General features: G+C 41.4%; 1 protein-coding gene across 1 annotated transcript in view; it reads left to right on the top strand.

Moving 5' to 3' along the window:
- The window catches only part of LOC107295498 (dystonin), a gene marked incomplete at its 3' end in the record, with an annotated part of 132679 nt that overhangs the window by 69877 nt on the left and 45430 nt on the right, over positions 1-17372 (top strand).

Raw genomic sequence — 17372 nt, 5'->3', positions numbered from 1 at the left:
CGGACCTGACCTAGGGTGGATTTTACATTGGGTTTTAAATATTCGGAAGACGCAACATTAAAATTCGGTTTAATTCGGTTTTAAGGGGGGGATTGTATATATGTTCTGGTTTTAAATATGTTGTGCGCCGCCCTGAGTCCCTGTCGGGAGAAGGGCGGCATATAAATTAAATAAAATAAATAAATAAATAAATAATAAAATGAATATAGTGGCAAAAAGTCAAGCCTTGTCTAAGTGTAATTGATCATTGCATACTTTATGTTAGAAAGGGCTAATAGAAGAAATCTTTTAATGCAGTAGTTCTTAACTTTTCTTCACCACAGATCCCTTTTAAATACCTTTTGTGGCCATGCATCAAGGCCATGGACCACCAAGACTTAACTCAAGATTTAAATCATAACATTTCTGCAAGCCTTCGTGGATCCCCTGTTACTATCTCATTGCCTCCCTAGGGGTCCGCAGACCACAAGTTAAGAACCATTGTTTTAAAGTGTTTTATTTCACCTTTGGTGTTCTCTACATTAACCTTATACTTTATCTGCTAGACACTTCTAGTGAGAGCTAGTGGAAGAGTTAAAGCTAGGCAGTAATAACAGACCAAAGTACATGAATAAAGTATATTTCCAAGAAACAAATAGTAGAAATCTGACTACTGTGATTTGTTTATAATATAACTTAACAACTGAAATTCTAAATATTGTTCACTCTGTTTTAACAAAGAAGCAAACAATAAACAGACTATATTTGATTGCCACAAACGTTTACCTTAGGGAGCAGATCAGAGGGAAGAAATAGGAATTATTTCAAAATTCATTGAAATTCATACAGTTCCAGATAAGGTTATCATCACCGTTTAGCACAATACCAACAAAGAGGAAACAGCTCTCAAAAGAAACCAGCATGGCTGCATAAAGAACTCTCTGGTAAATTGAAAGATAAAAAGGACAAGTATAGAAAGTGGAAAGAGGGGCACATAACTAAGTCAGAATATCAGCAAATAGCCTGAGCCTGCAAAGATGAAGTGAGGAAAGCTAAGGCTCAAAATGAACTAAGGCTTGCGACCAAAGTCAAAAATAACAAAAAAAAGCTGCTTTCAGCATGTAAAAATCAAGAAAAAGTGAAAGAAATGATTGGTCCATTAGTGGGTGAAAGTGGCAAGAAGGTGACAAGCAACAGGGAGAAAGCAGAACTATTTAACTCGTTTTTTGCATCTGTCTTTACACAAAGGGAAAAAACAGACCAACCTACCAAAAATAGTGCCATAAAAAGCAGAATAGAAATGCAAGTTAAGATAGGCAAGAAAACGATAAGTGAGCACCTGTCCAGCCTAGACGAATTCAAATCACCAGGACCAGATGGATTACACCCCAAGGTTCTCAAGGAACTGGCAGATGTGATCTCAGAACCGTTGAACTATATTTTTCAAAGATCCTGGAGCACTGGGGAACTACCAGAGGACTGGAAAAGAGCTGATGTAGTTCCCATCTTCAAAAAAGGAAAGAAATGGACCCAGGAAATTACAGACCTATCAGCCTGACCTCAATACCTGGGAAGATTCTGGAAAAGATAATCAAACAACGAATCAGCGAACACCTAGAGGCAAACAAAATCATTACTAAAAACCAACATGGATTTGTCAAAAACAGATCATGCCAGACAAATCTTATTGCATTCTTTGACCAAGTGACAAAATTAGTGGATCAGAGGAATGCTGTGGACATAATTTACTTGGACTTCAGTAAGGCATTTGATAAAGTAGATCACAACCTACTATTTGACAAGATAGAAAAATGTTGGGTAGACAGCAGCACCACCAGATGGATCTAGAGCTGGCTGACTGGCCGTACTCAGCGTGTGGTCCTCAATGGAACCGCATCTACATGGAGGGAAGTGTGTAGTGGGGTGCCCCAGGGCTCTGTTCTGGGCCCAGTGCTCTTCAACATCTTCATCAATGATTTGGACGAGGGGATAGATGGGGAAATCATCACATTTGCAGACAACACAAAGCTGGCAGGAATAGCCAACACTCCAGAAGACAGGCTTAAGATACAGGAGGATCTGGACAGACTTGAACACTGGGCACTATCTAACAAAATGAAATTCAATGGTGAAAAAAGCAAGGTTCTACATTTAGGCAAGAAAAACCAAATGTACAGGTATAGTATAGGTGGTACCTTGCTCAATAGTAGTAACTGTGAGAGGGACCTCGGAATCCTAGTGGACAATCACCTAAATATGAGCCAGCAGTGTGCTGCAGCTGCCAAAAAGGCCAACACAGTGCTAGGCTGCATTAACAGAAGGATAGAATCAAGATCACGTGAAGTATTAATATCACTTTACAATGCCTTAGTAAGGCCACACTTGGAATACTGCATCCAGTTTTGGTCACCACGATGTAAAAAAGATGTTGAGACTCTAGAAAGAGTACAGAGAAGAGCAACAAAGATGAATAGGGGACTGGAGGCTAAAACATATAAGGAACGGTTGCTGGAATTGGGTATGTCTAGTTTAACGAAGAGAAGGACGAGGGGGGACATGATAGCAGTGTTCCAATATCTCAGGGGCTGCCACAAAGAAGAGGGAGTCAAGCTATTTTCCAAAGCACCTGAAGGCAGGACAAGAAGCAACGGATGGAAACAAACCAAAGAGAGAAGCAACCTAGAACTAAGGAAAAACTTCCTGACAGTTAGAACAATTAACCAGTGGAACAACCTGCCTCCAGAAGCGGTGAATGCTCCAACACTGGAAGTTTTTAAAAAGAGACTGGACAGCCATTTGTCTGAAATGGTATAGGGTTTCCTGCCTGAGCAGGGGATTGGACTAGATGACCTCCAAGGTCTCTTCCACCACCACCACCACCATCATCATCATCATCATCATCATCATCATTATTATTATTATTACTGTGAATTAGAATTTTATGAAGCCAGGAAAAGGCTTCTTTCACTTGTAATTTCTCTTGTACACTGTCATGTTTTTCAGTTTCTCCATTTTTTTTCCATTCAAGAAAAGGTTATTTCTTCCTTTGTCTCTTATGAGATTGACTAATTTTATACGAGATAAACAAAACTTTATATAAAAATGTAAAAATTGAAATATAAAAACTGATATTACCATTAGACCAGTAGTTCTTAACCTTTTTGAATGAATCGCCCCCTTGAGCCAATGAGGAAGTTGTCATCGCCCCCCTCCCCCAACATAACCTCTCAATCACAACACAGGAAATAATTCTTCAATTTACGCAAACCCTTTTTTTTGTTTTCTTTAAAATTGTCATCAGGCCATATCAATGCAAATCATTTATTTCAAGTCTTTTCCCCATATCTCCCATATTCTGGCCAATGGCGCGCCACTGTATGGGTAGAGGCTGCTGCGCAACACGCATGAAGATAAGCAATGTGTATTCACATATGTATGGTGTTCTGTACTGAAGCTAGCTGGAGGAACATTTGAAAACAATTCAATCCGCTAATAGCGAGCGATCTGATGTTTTTCTACAACAGATATATAGCCATTCACTGTACAAAAAAGTCTCAAAAGTGTCCCCCAAACTTCTCACTCCATCGCCCCCATATTGCCCCCTTTTCGTTCCTTTACCCCCACATCGCCCCTTTTCGTTCCATCGCCCCCCCTGAAAAACGAAATCACCCCCTGGGGGACGATATCGCCCAGGTTAAGAACCACTGCATTAGACATTAAAATATATTCGTCTTTGTAGAAAAAGAGTTACAAAGTTGCCTTGAACAGCACCAACAAGTAAATCAGGGGTCCCCAACATCAATTCCCAAGGTTAATGGAACTATAGTTAGTCCTTGAGTTATAACAGTTCATTTAGTGACCCTTGGAAGTTATAAGACAAAATTGTTTTGTTGTATGACTATTGCAGCATCCCATGGTCACGTGATCAAAATTCAGACGCTTGGCAACTGACTCATATTTTTGACTGTTGCAGTGTCCGGCATCATGTGATTACCTTTTGTAGCCTGAGAAGCAAAGTCAAAACCAGGCTCATTTAACAACTGTGTTACTAACTTAACAATTGCAGTGATTTACTTAGCAAGTGTGGCAAGAAAGGTCATTACAGGATGTAAACTGCTCCAAATAAAATTGCCTTTTGCAATTGATTGATGGTGATTTTGTCAGTGCTGATGGTGTTCACGTGGTGATTATTATTTGCAGTACTATTAGTTGAAGTAGTATTCATTAAATTATTTTCATGTAATGTTTGAAGATCAATGAACAATCTGAAACTTCACGAAGAAGTCAAAATGAACTGAAAGTTTGAGGAACGTTGAACTAAATAGGCAATCCTTTTGAAAATGCAAGAAAAACGCTCCAGGCAGGGGAAAAGATAATACAGGTCTGCTTTCCCTTGTTAAGATTTAGATTCTATGTTTAGCAAGAACTCTAGATTCCTAGGAATATTTGGTGTGAAGGTTACATTCGTAGCAAAAAGTAGAAAAATTGAAATAGAAAAAAAACCCAAATCAACATATATTCAAACAATATAAAGTTACTTTTGAAATATTGGGGGAAGTCTTCCCATGAGCTGGGAGCTGTGTTGAGTTATATCTTACCAGCATAATAAGAGTGTAAAGCATTTAAAAGAATCCTTTGGAAAGTGTTGAGAGAATGAATGATGCATCTTNAACTTGATTTCTCTTTTGGAAGTCCTTTCAGGAGATACTTTAGTGAGTTCCTTAATTTTAATGCAACCTTTTTACAGATTTAATTGATATTTGTTCTTATCTTAGTTCAGCATTTCTTTAATGCATTGTTTCCATAACTGGAAGGTGGGGGGAGAGGGGAGGGATCAGAATGTCTCATAATTAGTAACCTAATATTTTTGTTGTTCCTCTAGAAAAACTATTTTTTCTAAAGCAGTTGTCTTTTCATTTTTTATGATTTTTTTTAAATTCTCCAACATGTGTGGGATGCTAAATATTCTTTTTCTAATTAAAAATAATTGTGTTACAGTATTGCTCCCACTGTAATTGTCTAACATTCCCCTCTGATATCGTGTCCTTTCCTTTCATTGTGAACATTCCTCTCTCCTCTGCTTGGCACTTACTCCCTTCATTATGTTCTTCTGTTCATATTCTTCTCTTCATTTGTGGTCTGTCTTGTGTGTTTGCTCTCCTATCTCCTGTCTGTGTTTATTAGCCAAGGGAGCGAGATTTTTTGAAGACCTTACGGTTGGTGAGTTCAACAGAAGCATGCCCGTTTGAACAGCATGAGGAGGATGAGGATAAGGGGGTAGGTGCCGACCCCCATAACTCTACTAATACAGTTTGTGAAGAGTGGTGACTGCTAATGTACTAAAGTAATGTTCAGGTGTGATGGGGTGCAATATTTTCATTAGAAAGAATTGGATAGTGGGGTTGGCATTATGGGGAATGCTTCTAATCTAGAATAATGTGAGCGGTACCAATAACTTGTATAGATCCCCATGAACTGCATTGGGAAGGTTATAAAAAAATTGCCAGACTAGATATCTGTTTATTGTACTATATGTCCATTATTAAATGGTAAACATTTAAAGGACATATATTTATTTTGCAAAGATGCACCAACTGTACGAATAATAAGTATAGATAGATGTTGCTACAAATTTAGTGAAACAGCTCTTGTGTTTGTGATTTTGATTTCAATTATGACAATATACTTGCATTACAAAATTCACAAGGCATTTGAACTGGAACAGTACAGAGCTCTGTCCATTATGGTAAAGGTTTGTGAAAAATCTAAAGTTGGGAAGAAAGGCATTGATATTTTGTCATGTAAATGCAACTTTCTCCAGCACTGGAGATGGATAATCCACCAATGGGTTTAGACTGTATTCCTGCCCAATCAGATCAAGTCAGCCAAAGTTGCCACGCCCGTCCTGGACCATAGATCCCAGTCTTGACTTGATCTTGCCCAGGACAGACGTGCAAGTTTGGCTCTTAGGCAGGTATAGTTATCCATTGGTGGATTTTCCATTTCCATTTTCCAAATTTTTTTGATCGGTGCTTAGCACAGAATTTGGCTTCCTAGCATATATTCTACCATTCCTTCCCCCCCTTTTTTTCCTTCTCAAGGGGGGTTTAAAACTGGGGATTTTCTCGTCCAAGGAAGGGGCTCCTTCCTTCATCTTTCCTCCCCTCACCCCTGAAGTCAGACTTCCCTAACTTACTGACTCCTGACGGGAGGCTAACAGAGGTTAGTCTCCAGCTGCCTTTGAATCGACCTTAGCTTTACTGGAGCTTGCGGCTGCAGCTCTAGGGCTGATTTCACCTAAACTCACTCTAATTTACCAACTCCCGACAGGAGACTAACGGCTGTTAGTCTCCAGCTGACTTCAAATCGCCCTCAGTTTTACCGGAGCTTGCGGCTGCGGCTCCGGTGGCCGATTACAAGGAGGCGGCTTCCTTCTGCATACTCGAAGTTTCCTTTCACTAATCCCACGTTCCGGGGGCTTGTTTGGAGTCGTGGCTGCAACTTCAACTGGATCCCAGCTTCGGCTCCAGCTTCTCTCCTCAGATCGAGCTATCGTCCGGTGGCGCGCGCACAAGAAACCGGCGCCGATCAGCTGCTAGGCAGCTGATCGGAGGCACAAAAAGCGCCGTTTTTTTTCTGTTTGGCGTCTCTGCCTCCCAGAACAGCCCTTCCCTTTGCATAGGCAGCGTTTCCCTCAGCATCGGGCTCACCTGCTCAGGCCTTCGGGCCTCGACAGTTTTCAGCGTTCTCCACGCGCGGCCGCCATCTTGGACTGCGTGATTGAGGGGAGAACTGTTACTTTTCTGGCAAATTTCAGAGGAAGGGGATCCTTCCCTTTATTACTGTTATCTCCCTTGGTGGGGGAGCATTCAGTGGAGGGGGGTGATTTAAATCAGTCCAAATACATCTGGGACACATCCTATTGCCAGGCAGGCCGCCATTTTGAGAGCCGGCCGCCATTTTGGGAACAATTTAGGCCTATTTCTAACCTGAGGCTTACTATTTAGAGATATAGCTGAACCTCCAGGCTCACTTAGAGCACAGTTTCTGCACAGGCTTCCAGGCCATTTATGATCTGAAAGGCCCTTAAGTACACAGGTCATCTTGGATCCCCCTCCCTTTTCGGGTCTGGTGTCTCCTGGCCTCGCCTTGTTCATGACAAACTTCATCCAGCCTAACTGGGATTATTAATTTACCAATTGGATACCGGGCATACCCTGTCGTGCTCCTGTCATTATCCATACAATTAGTGTTAATCTGGATTCCAGGCGCCCCCCTGTAGTGCTCCTGTCCTTATCTACAACAGATTAACTAGATTCCAGGCACCCCTTGTAGTGTGTCTGTCCTTATCCGTGTAACAGCTTTAGTTGGATTCCAGATGCTCCCTTTTTTCGTGCGTCTGTCCTTATCCAAGCAGCAGCTGTACCTGGGTTCCAGGCGTCCCCTGCAGTGCGTCTGTCCTTACCCAGTGTATAATACTCTCTAGATACCAGGGGTCCCCCATCGTACTCCTGTGCTATCAGAGAATGGAGGTCCCTGCTCCCTCGTCGAAGGGCGATTTGCCTTCATCGGCTCTGATGGATTCGACTCCATCTAGCCTGGTGGGTGCTGACAAGACCGCGGCCAAAACTAAGGTCAGATCTACCAGCAAGACCTCCAAGAGGCCAGCCGGAGACATCAAGCCTTAGAAAAGGAATTTTCAAGGGCACAGAAGATAGCCAGGTTAGACACCTCTCAAGCTGAGGGACTGACGTATGACCTACCTCTGGAGCTCCCAACTTCCCCCCCTGGGTGATGGTTGATGAGTGAACCTTCCCATTCCTCTGCACAGTACAGGGCGGGCAGAATTCCCAACATTCCCCAATCCACAGCTACACGCACACATCACGGGGCCCCCGAGGCTACCTTCACTCCCACTGCGGCCGGACTTCAACCTAGTGAACCTGTCACCCTCCCCTCAGAGGATCGTCTAGCCTTGCTGATTGCGCAAGCAGTGGGCCGCGCTCTTGAGGCCAGAGCGCTACCTCCCAGACCAGTGACTACTGGCCCCCTTCCTATCCATCATTCGGTTGCCGAACCTTATTACGCTCCTTCCTCCCTATCTGGGTCCACGTGTTCTGAGGGTTTGTCCCTTCACGACCAGGACATTGAACAAGGGATTCCCATGTCTGAGAAGGAGGAATCTCCTCCCGAAGCTCCTTCATTTAGCGGCCTCTTCAATCCTTCCTCCTTTGTTACTTTGCTCCGCAAGGCCACTTCCACCGCCCATCTTGGGCCTGAACCCTCCTCAACAACGGCCACTGTCTCCCTCGACTCGGAGGCAGATCCTAACTTCACCGAGCCGGTGGCAGCTCAACACCGCATCCCTTGTCCCCTCATGTTCCTCAATGCGGTCCAAAAACAGTGGACATCCCCGGCTTCCCTTCCCCTCCCTGGTGCTACGGATAAAAAACTTTACAACGTAGCCAAGGATCTGGAGGAGGCTCTGGAAGTCCCCGCGGTGGACGAACCTTTAGCCCCTTAGTATCTCCCACCGCCATCCCCGGAGATGTCTCCGAAGCCCTCAAAGCGGAGGACCGTAAGTGTGAACTCGCCTATCGTAGGACGCACCAAGCGACAGCATGGGCGATTAGGGCAGCCACCTCCGCATCCTTCTTCAATAGATCTGCCCATCGCTGGCTCAAGCAGCTCCAGGCCTGTACCCCAGCGGATGATGTCCGCTCCCACCAGGATTTCAGCAAGATAGTGGCAGCCATCGAGTATGCATCAGATGCCACTCTCCAAGCCACCAGGTTCGCTTCCAGGGCTATGGCATCCAGCGTCACTGGTCGCCGTATGCTTTGGTTGAAGCACTGGCACGCCGATGCCAAGTCTAAGTGGCGTCTGTCGGCTGCTCCATACCAGGGAGGTAAACTGTTTGGAGACGCTTTGAATCCTTATCTCACTGAGAATAAGGACAAGCGCAAAATCCTTAATCACCTACTTTAAAAATCGGATAAACGTTCAAATTACTACCCTCATAGACAGTCCTTTCGTGCTGGGGCTAGATACAACTACTCCCTTCCGCCCCTTCCCGGCCAGACAGGACAGGCAGGAGAGACAGTCTGACAGACAGACAGACAGACCTAGACAACAATCCCAGGGGAAACGGCCCTTTCGGGGAACGGCCGTCCATTCCGCCGTTCCAGATGACTCCCCGATGGTCCCTCCCATAGGGGGCAGACTATCTCTTTTTGCCCACCAGTGGGAGGCTACCACCACGGATGCATGGGTGCTCAACACCGTACGTCACGGCCTTTACCTGGAGTTCATCTCCGATCCCCCAAATCAATTTCTTTCTTGTCCATACCCCCGAAATCAAGCAAAGAAAAGACTGATGGACGAAGCCGTCCAACATCTTCTAGACATACGGGCCATAGAACCGGTGCCGGTGGACCAGAGAAGTCGGGGATTTTATTCCATCCTCTTCGTCATTCCCAAGACGAAGATCTCATTTTAGATCTCAAAGGCTTGAATTATCTTGTATACTGCAAATTCAAGATGCAAATGCTCCGTTCCATCTTGGGAAGCGTGAGAAAAGGGGACTTTCTGACGTCCATCGACGTGCATTGCCGGGGCGTATCAAGCTGAGTTCTTGCCAGTTCCATGACAGGTTACAGCCCACTCTACATGGAGTGCATCTACATCTGCGGCCTGGGCCACTCAGGCATCCATTGAGGACATCTGCAGAGCGGCCACATGGTCTTCACCATCTCCATTTATTCGGCACTACAAGATCGATAAGTTTGCCTCAGCGGAGGCTTCCTTCGGTAGGAGGGTCCTCCAACAGGTTGTACATCCAAGTGCCACACCGGACCGGTCTACTTCCCACCCTCAGGGACAGTAGGCTTTGGTATGTCCCATTGGTGGATTATCCATCTCCCGTGCTGGAGAAGGGGCGTTGTCTTACCTGAACGCCTTTTCTCAGCATGGAGATGGATAATCCACTCCCACCCTGAAGGTCATTAGGCCTAGGCTTAGTCTTTAGTTAATGAGCCACAACGTCTTGCGGTCAGTCAATGGCTATGCTCGCTTCAAGACTGGGATCTATGGTCCAGGACGGGCGTGGCAACTTTGGCTTACTTGATCTGATTGGGCAGGAATACAGTCTAAACCCATTTGTGGATTATCCATCTCCGTGCTGAGAAAAGGCGTTCAGGTAAGACAACGCCCCTTCCCCCCCTTTATTCTCTGGTAGTTAAGCGAATGGGGTCTTTTTCTCTGTTGAGTTTTCCTCTTTGTGATTTTTATACTAACTGCATGCATTTTGGCACGTTTCTCATTAATCTGCTGGATATTTTTTGGTTTTCTATAATAACTTATTCTTTCTTCATGACTGTTGTGTAAGTATTTTTAAGAAAAAGATTACATATTTTTATGATGGCGCTGAAGATTCTGGAATATAAAAATATGTAATTCAATGGCTAAACATAAGCAATGTTACATCATTCAGAATTGGTCATCTGTAAACTTTTGTTTTCCTGAAAGGCATTGATATTTGTTTATATAAAGGCAAAAATTGATGGGACATACCAACCAGATCCATGAACTTTTTTAAGTAATCTGTATGCCTTTCCAAATTTTCATGAATATTTCCTGTGTGTATCTTGAGAACCAAATTTCTGGTTTATTCTATTTAAAGTCTTAGTATACATCCCAAAATGCAAACAAACAAAACCACAAAACAATGCCCCCCTCTGAAGAAGTTAATATGACAATCATGGTGACAAAGCTTGGCTCTTATAACTCGCTTTCTAAAAAAAAATCTCCACTATATGGGAAGTATATATTTCACACAATTTCTTAGGTCAGAACAAACTGCATTTCTGTTCTTTAATCTACTGGGGTTTGGTAGACTGAACATTAGCTACAGTATATTATGCTGTTTACTGGTGCTGGTAGACTCTTCCCTATTCATAGATTCATGCCTTTGATGTATTTTTGATGTGTCTCAGCAAATATTATTTTTTACTTAGTTTGTATTTACTTAATTAGAATTATACAGGAAGTTCAATATAGTTATTAATTGAAACTACTTGACAATTTCTCTTGATAGCTTACCTGCCTTTCCCTCTAAACAGTTTTAAAAACTTTAATATTCTGGATAGTTTGAGAAAGGGATTACCATAAGAACAGCTTTTTTTAAAGGGGAAAAAAAACACACTCTCCAGAAGCACTTTTCACTCCAGAAGCAAAGTACTTTCAACATGTTTCACACCATATTCCCAAAATGCTGATTAAGCTTAAATGAACTTTAAAAGAAATTTATGGGTTTGGTGAGGTAAGCTGGATCATAATTTGTGCTTAAACTGCTTACAGGAACAGTAAAAATGAAATACCTTTAAGTCCCATTAATTTCAGTTGGCAAGAATTGGAACGCTTTTCATTCTGCGATTGAAATTAATGAAACTGAAACATGTATCATGTTAGACTATCCTGGTGCACTAAGTAGATCGGGTAGTTGCAATGTTGCTGCCTTAATTATATTTATTTTATCCATTAATGAATCACATGGAAAGAAAAAAGCCACAGGGGGGAAAAGGGACATTCGTAAAGTTTAAACTTGAGTTGCTTTTTTGCAGATCCATTACATTTCACGCAGATCTCTTTATTTGGTTGTTGGTAATTTCCAGTGATATTCTTGGAATGTTTAAAATATTATAGGAATATAAGGTCTGAAAATATTTGTGGAATTTTATAGAAATTCGTATTTTCCCCATTTTTCTGATTTTAGCCCAGAGAGAAAGGACGGATGCGATTTCATAGACTACAGAATGTCCAAATTGCACTTGATTATTTGAAAAGGCGGCAGGTAAGATATTACATTTAAGAAACAAAATTGAAACATTAATTTTTGAAATAATACCTTCTACATTTTTATCTCTGTGTTATTTAGTTCTTGAAATATTTATTACTTATCATATTGTTGATGTTAATCTTATTGGCTGTCCTTAGAAATCCTAATGTTCTTCATCGGTCTTTTTTCTTTAGCAATGTACTGAATCATACATCATCTTACCCTGACTTGTTTTTTCCCCTTTCAGAATAGGAAAAATCAATATTACTAATGTTTCTAATACTGTAGCTCGGAAGTAAAAGGAAAGAAAGTACTGTATATGAGAGCATGTGAATTCCTTTTTAGACTGAAATCTCATTTACTTTAGGAATAATTTTTGGCAAACTCAGTAGGTGCGATTGCTGAATAATGGTGAATAGGATAGCTAGATTCCATGAATATAGTGGCAAAAAGTCAAGCCTTGTCTAGATGTAATTGATCATTGCATACTTTATGTTAGAAAGGGCTAATAGAAGAAATCTTTTAATGCAGTGGTTCTTAACTTTTCTTCACCACAGATCCCCTTTAAATACCTTTTGTGGCCATGCATCAAGGCCATGGACCATCAAGACTTAACTCAAGATTTAAATCATAACATTTCTGCAAGCCTTCATGGACCCCCTGTGACTACCTCATTGCCTCCCTAGGGGTCCACAGACCACAAGTTAAGAACCATTGTTTTAAAGTGTTTTATTTCACCGTTGGTGTTCTCTACATTAACCTTATACTTTATCTGCTAGACACTTCTGGTGAGAGCTAGTGGGAGTGTTAAAGCTAGGCAGTAATAACAGACCAAAGTACATGAACAAAGTATATTTCCAAGAAATAAATAGTAGAAATCTGACTACTGTGATTTGTTTATAATATAACTTAACAACTGAACTACTAAATATTGTTCACTCTGTTTTAACAAAGAAGCAAACAATAAACAGACCATATTTGATTGCCACAAACGTTTACCTTAGGGAGCAGATCAGAGGGAAGAAATAGGAATTATTTCAAAATTCTTTGAAATTCATACAGTTCCAGATAAGGTTATCATCACTGTTTAGCACAATACCAACAAAGAGGAAACAGCTCTCAAAAGAAACCAGCATGGCTGCATAAAGAACTCTCTGCTAAATTGAAAGATAAAAAGGACAAGTATAGAAAGTGGAAAGAGGGGCACATAACTAAGTCAGAATATCAGCAAATAGCCCGAGCCTGCAAAGATGAAGTGAGGAAAGCCAAGGCTCAAAATGAACTAAGGCTTGCGACCAAAGTCAAAAATAACAAAAAAAAGCTTCTTTCAACATGTAAAAATCAAGAAAAAGTGAAAGAAATGATTGGTCCATTAGTGGGTGAAAGTGGCAAGAAGGTGACAAGCAACAGGGAGAAAGCAGAACTATTTAACTCGTTTTTTGCATCTGTCTTTACACAAAGGGAAAAAACAGACTAACCTACCAAAAATAGTGCCATAAAAAGCAGAATAGAAATGCAAGTTAAGATAGGCAAGAAAACGGTAAGTGAGCACCTGTCCAGCCTAGACGAGTTCAAATCACCAGGACCAGATGGATTACACTCCAGGGTTCTCAAGGAACTGGCAGATGTGATCTCAGAACCATTGAACTATATTTCTCAAAGATCCTGGAGCACTGGGGAACTACCAGAGGACTGGAAAAGAGCTGATGTAGTTCCCATCTTCAAAAAAGGAAAAAAAATGGACCCAGGAAATTACAGACCTATCAGCCTGACCTCAATACCTGGGAAGATTCTGGAAAAGTGAACACCTAGAGGCAAACAAAGTCATTACTAAAAACCAACATGGGTTTGTCAATTTGTCTAGTACGGTCTGTTTAGAATAACGTAAGAAACTGGTTCACTGTTTTAATCACCTAGTCTCCTTACGACACCTATATTAAATGAACCTGAAGTCATTCCGTAAACTATTTCATCTAGTGTTGGATGATGAACTATTCTATCTTTTTACACCCAATCTGTCGTAGTGGTGGTCTACCATTCGTAGCTGGCTGACCGGCTGTACTCAGCGTGTGGTCCTCAATGGAACTGCATCTACATGGAGGGAAGTGTGTAGTGGGGTGCCCCAGGGCTCTGTTCTGGGCCCAGTGCTCTTCAACATCTTCATCAACGATTTGGACGAGGGGATAGATGGGGAAATCATCACATTTGCAGACAACACAAAGCTGGCAGGAATAGCCAACACTCCAGAAAACAGGCTTAAGATACAGGAGAATCTGGACAGACTTGAACACTGGGCACTATTTAACAAAATGAAATTCAATGGTGAAAAACGTAAGGTTCTACATTTAGGCAAGAAAAACCAAATATACAGGTATAGTATAGGGGGTACCTTGCTCAATAGTAGTAACTTGAGAGAGACCTCGGAGTCCTAGTGGACAATCACTTAAATATGAGCCAGCCGTGTGCTGCAGCTGCCATAAAGGCCAACACAGTGCTAGGCTGCATTAACAGAAGGATAGAATCAAGATCATGTGAAGTATTAATATTACTTTACAATGCCTTAGTAAGGCCACACTTGGAATACTGCATCCAGTTTTGGTCACCACAATGTAAAAAAGATGTTGAGACTCTAGAAAGAGTACAGAGAAGAGCAACAAAGATGATTAGGGGCCTGGAGGCTAAAACATATAAGGAACGGTTGCTGGAATTGGGTATGTCTAGTTTAAGGAAGAGAAGGACGAGGGGGGATATGATAGCAGTGTTCCAATATCTTAGGGGCTGCCACAAAGAAGAGGGAGTCAAGCTATTTTCCAAGGTGCCTGAAGGCAGGACGAGAAGCAACGGGTGGAAACTGATCAAGGAGAGAAGCAACCTAGAACTAAGGAGAAACTTCCTGACAGTGAGAACAATTAACCAGTGGAACAACCTGTCTCTAGAAGCTGTGAATGCTCCAACACTGGAAGTTTTTAAGAAGAGACTGGACAGCCATTTGTCTGAAATGGTATAGGGTTTCCTGCCTGAGCAGGGGGTTGGACTAGATGACCTCCAAGGTCTCTTCCATCATCATCATCATCATCATCATCATCATCATCATTATTATTATTATTACTACTGTGAATTAGAATTTTATGAAGTCAGGAAAAGGCTTCTTTCACTTGTAATTTCTCTTGTACACTGTCATGTTTTTCAGTTTCTCCATTTTTTTTCCATTCAATAAAAGGTTATTTCTTCCTTTGTCTCTTGTGAGATTGACTAATTTTATACGAGATAAACAAAACTTTATATAAAAATGTAAAAATTGAAATATAAAAACTGATATTACCATTAGACATTAAAATATATTCGTCTTTGTAGAAAAAGAGTTACAAAGTTGCCTTGAACAGCAGCAACAAGTAAATCAGGGGTCCCCAACATCAACTCCCAAGGTTAATGGAACTATAGTTAGTCCTTGATTTATAACAGTTCATTTAGTGACCCTGCGAAGTTATAAGACAAATTTTTTTTGTTGTATGACTATTGCAGCATCCCATGGTCACGTGATCAAAATTCAGACACTTGGCAACTGACTCATATTTTTGACTATTGCAGTGTCCGGCATCATGTGATTACCTTTTGTAGCCTGAGAAGCAAAGTCAAAGCCAGGCTCATTTAACAACTGTGTTACTAACTTAACAATTGCAGTGATTTACTTAGCAAGTGTGGCAAGAAAGGTCATTACAGGATGTAAACTGCTCCAAATAAAATTGCCTTTTGCAATTGATTGATGGTGATTTTGTCAGTGCTGATGGTGTTCACGTGGTGATTATTATTTGCAGTACTATTAGTTGAAGTAGTATTCATTAAATTATTTTCATGTAATGTTTGGGGATCAATGAACAATCTGAAACTTCACAAAGAAGTCAAATGAACTGAAAGTTTGAGGAATGTTGAACTAAATAGGCAATCCTTTTGAAAATGCAAGAAAAACGCTCCAGGCAGGGGAAAAGATAATACAGGTCTGCTTTCCCTTGTTAAGATTTAGATTCTATGTTTAGCAAGAACTCTAGATTCCTAGGAATATTTGGTGTGAAGGTTACATTTGTAGCAAAAAGTAGAAAAATTGAAATAGAAAAAAAACCCAAATCAACATATATTCAAACAATATAAAGTTACTTTTGAAATATTGGGGGAAGTCTTCCCATGAGCTGGGAGCTGTGTTGAGTTATATCTTACCAGCATAATAAGAGTGTAAAGCATTTAAAAGAATCCTTTGGAAAGTGTTGAGAGAATGAATGATGCATCTTCCTTCGAATCTTTTTTTTTTATTAAAAATTTTATAAAATTTTACAATATAAATCCCCCCTTCCCCTTCCCACCCTTCCACCCCCCTCCCTCCCCCCTCACTTCCCAGTGCCAATCACAGGGTTAACAATAACATAATCATACTCTAATTAACATTAATCAACTATTAAAATAACATGTCTATAACCTCCTTTAACTCTCTTTTAAACAGTACAATTATTAAAAACAATAATAATAACAGCACTGTTCAGTCACCTCCTTTAAATACTCTGATAGCTGCTTCGGAATGTGCACACACATATACTTCATTTTGGACTTTTCCCCCAAGTGCTTTGCACAGCTCTTAATATGCGCATCATGTGTTTTAAGTTCAAGGATATAATTTCTATCCTGGTTGAAAAGCAAATAATAGTGGAGATAAGTATGGTATAATGATAATAAAACTCTCAAAGCCTTTCTAATCAAATCAACCAATTAATCTGAATTACATCCAAAGACTAGCAAATTCAAAATATTAGGAAAATGTTATAAATTAGGACAGAAGGGATTGATGAATACTGCCAAAACTTAATGTTGTATCTTGAGGACCATATTTAATATTATTCATTAGCCAGCATGGATTATCTTGAATAGATGAAGATATGTTAGGCTACAATCCATTGGGAAATCATAATTCTCCATTGGCAGACAAGAATTGTCTCCATTGGCAGACAAGAATGAAGCTTTAAACACAACAATTGATTTGCCCGTTGCAGTGAATGAGATCAGAGCTGTTTTGTGGCTCCATAGTCGTAGAGTTTGTCTTTTTCCTCCTGCTCTTTCAAATTAACAGATATTGTTCAGTCTCTTGATGGCATTGAAAATTGGCTGCAGCCTAGGAGTTTGCTAATCTTAGCCCTTAAAACAGTGGTTCTCAACCTGTGGGTCGGGACCCCATTTGGGGTCGATCGACCATTTCACGGGCTGTCCGCCATTTTTTTTGTCCGCCATTTTTTTCCCCTTTTCTGGCGGGTGCCTTACCTCCCTTGGGCTGGACCAGTTGGTGGTCGGCCTGCTCCGTCTCTGCCGCTTGCCAGCTACGCCTCGGCTGGCGCAGGGGGCGGAACCACGCATGCGTGGTGCTCCTGGGCAGGGAAAGTCCTCAACTTACGACTGGTTGGGTAGTTCTCGACTTACGACCGGTTTAGTCCTCGACTTACGACCGGTTTAGTCCTCGACTTATGACCGGTTTAGTCCTCGACTTACGACCGGTTGGGGTCGCGGCATTAAAAAGGTT

This window comes from Protobothrops mucrosquamatus, unplaced genomic scaffold (genome assembly GCF_001527695.2).
Source record: "Protobothrops mucrosquamatus isolate PMUCROS unplaced genomic scaffold, P.Mucros_1.0 scaffold2367, whole genome shotgun sequence".
NCBI classification, from domain to species: Eukaryota; Metazoa; Chordata; class Lepidosauria; order Squamata; family Viperidae; genus Protobothrops; species Protobothrops mucrosquamatus.
Note: the sequence above shows the minus strand (reverse complement) of the source record. Positions and strands in the feature narration are given on the sequence as shown.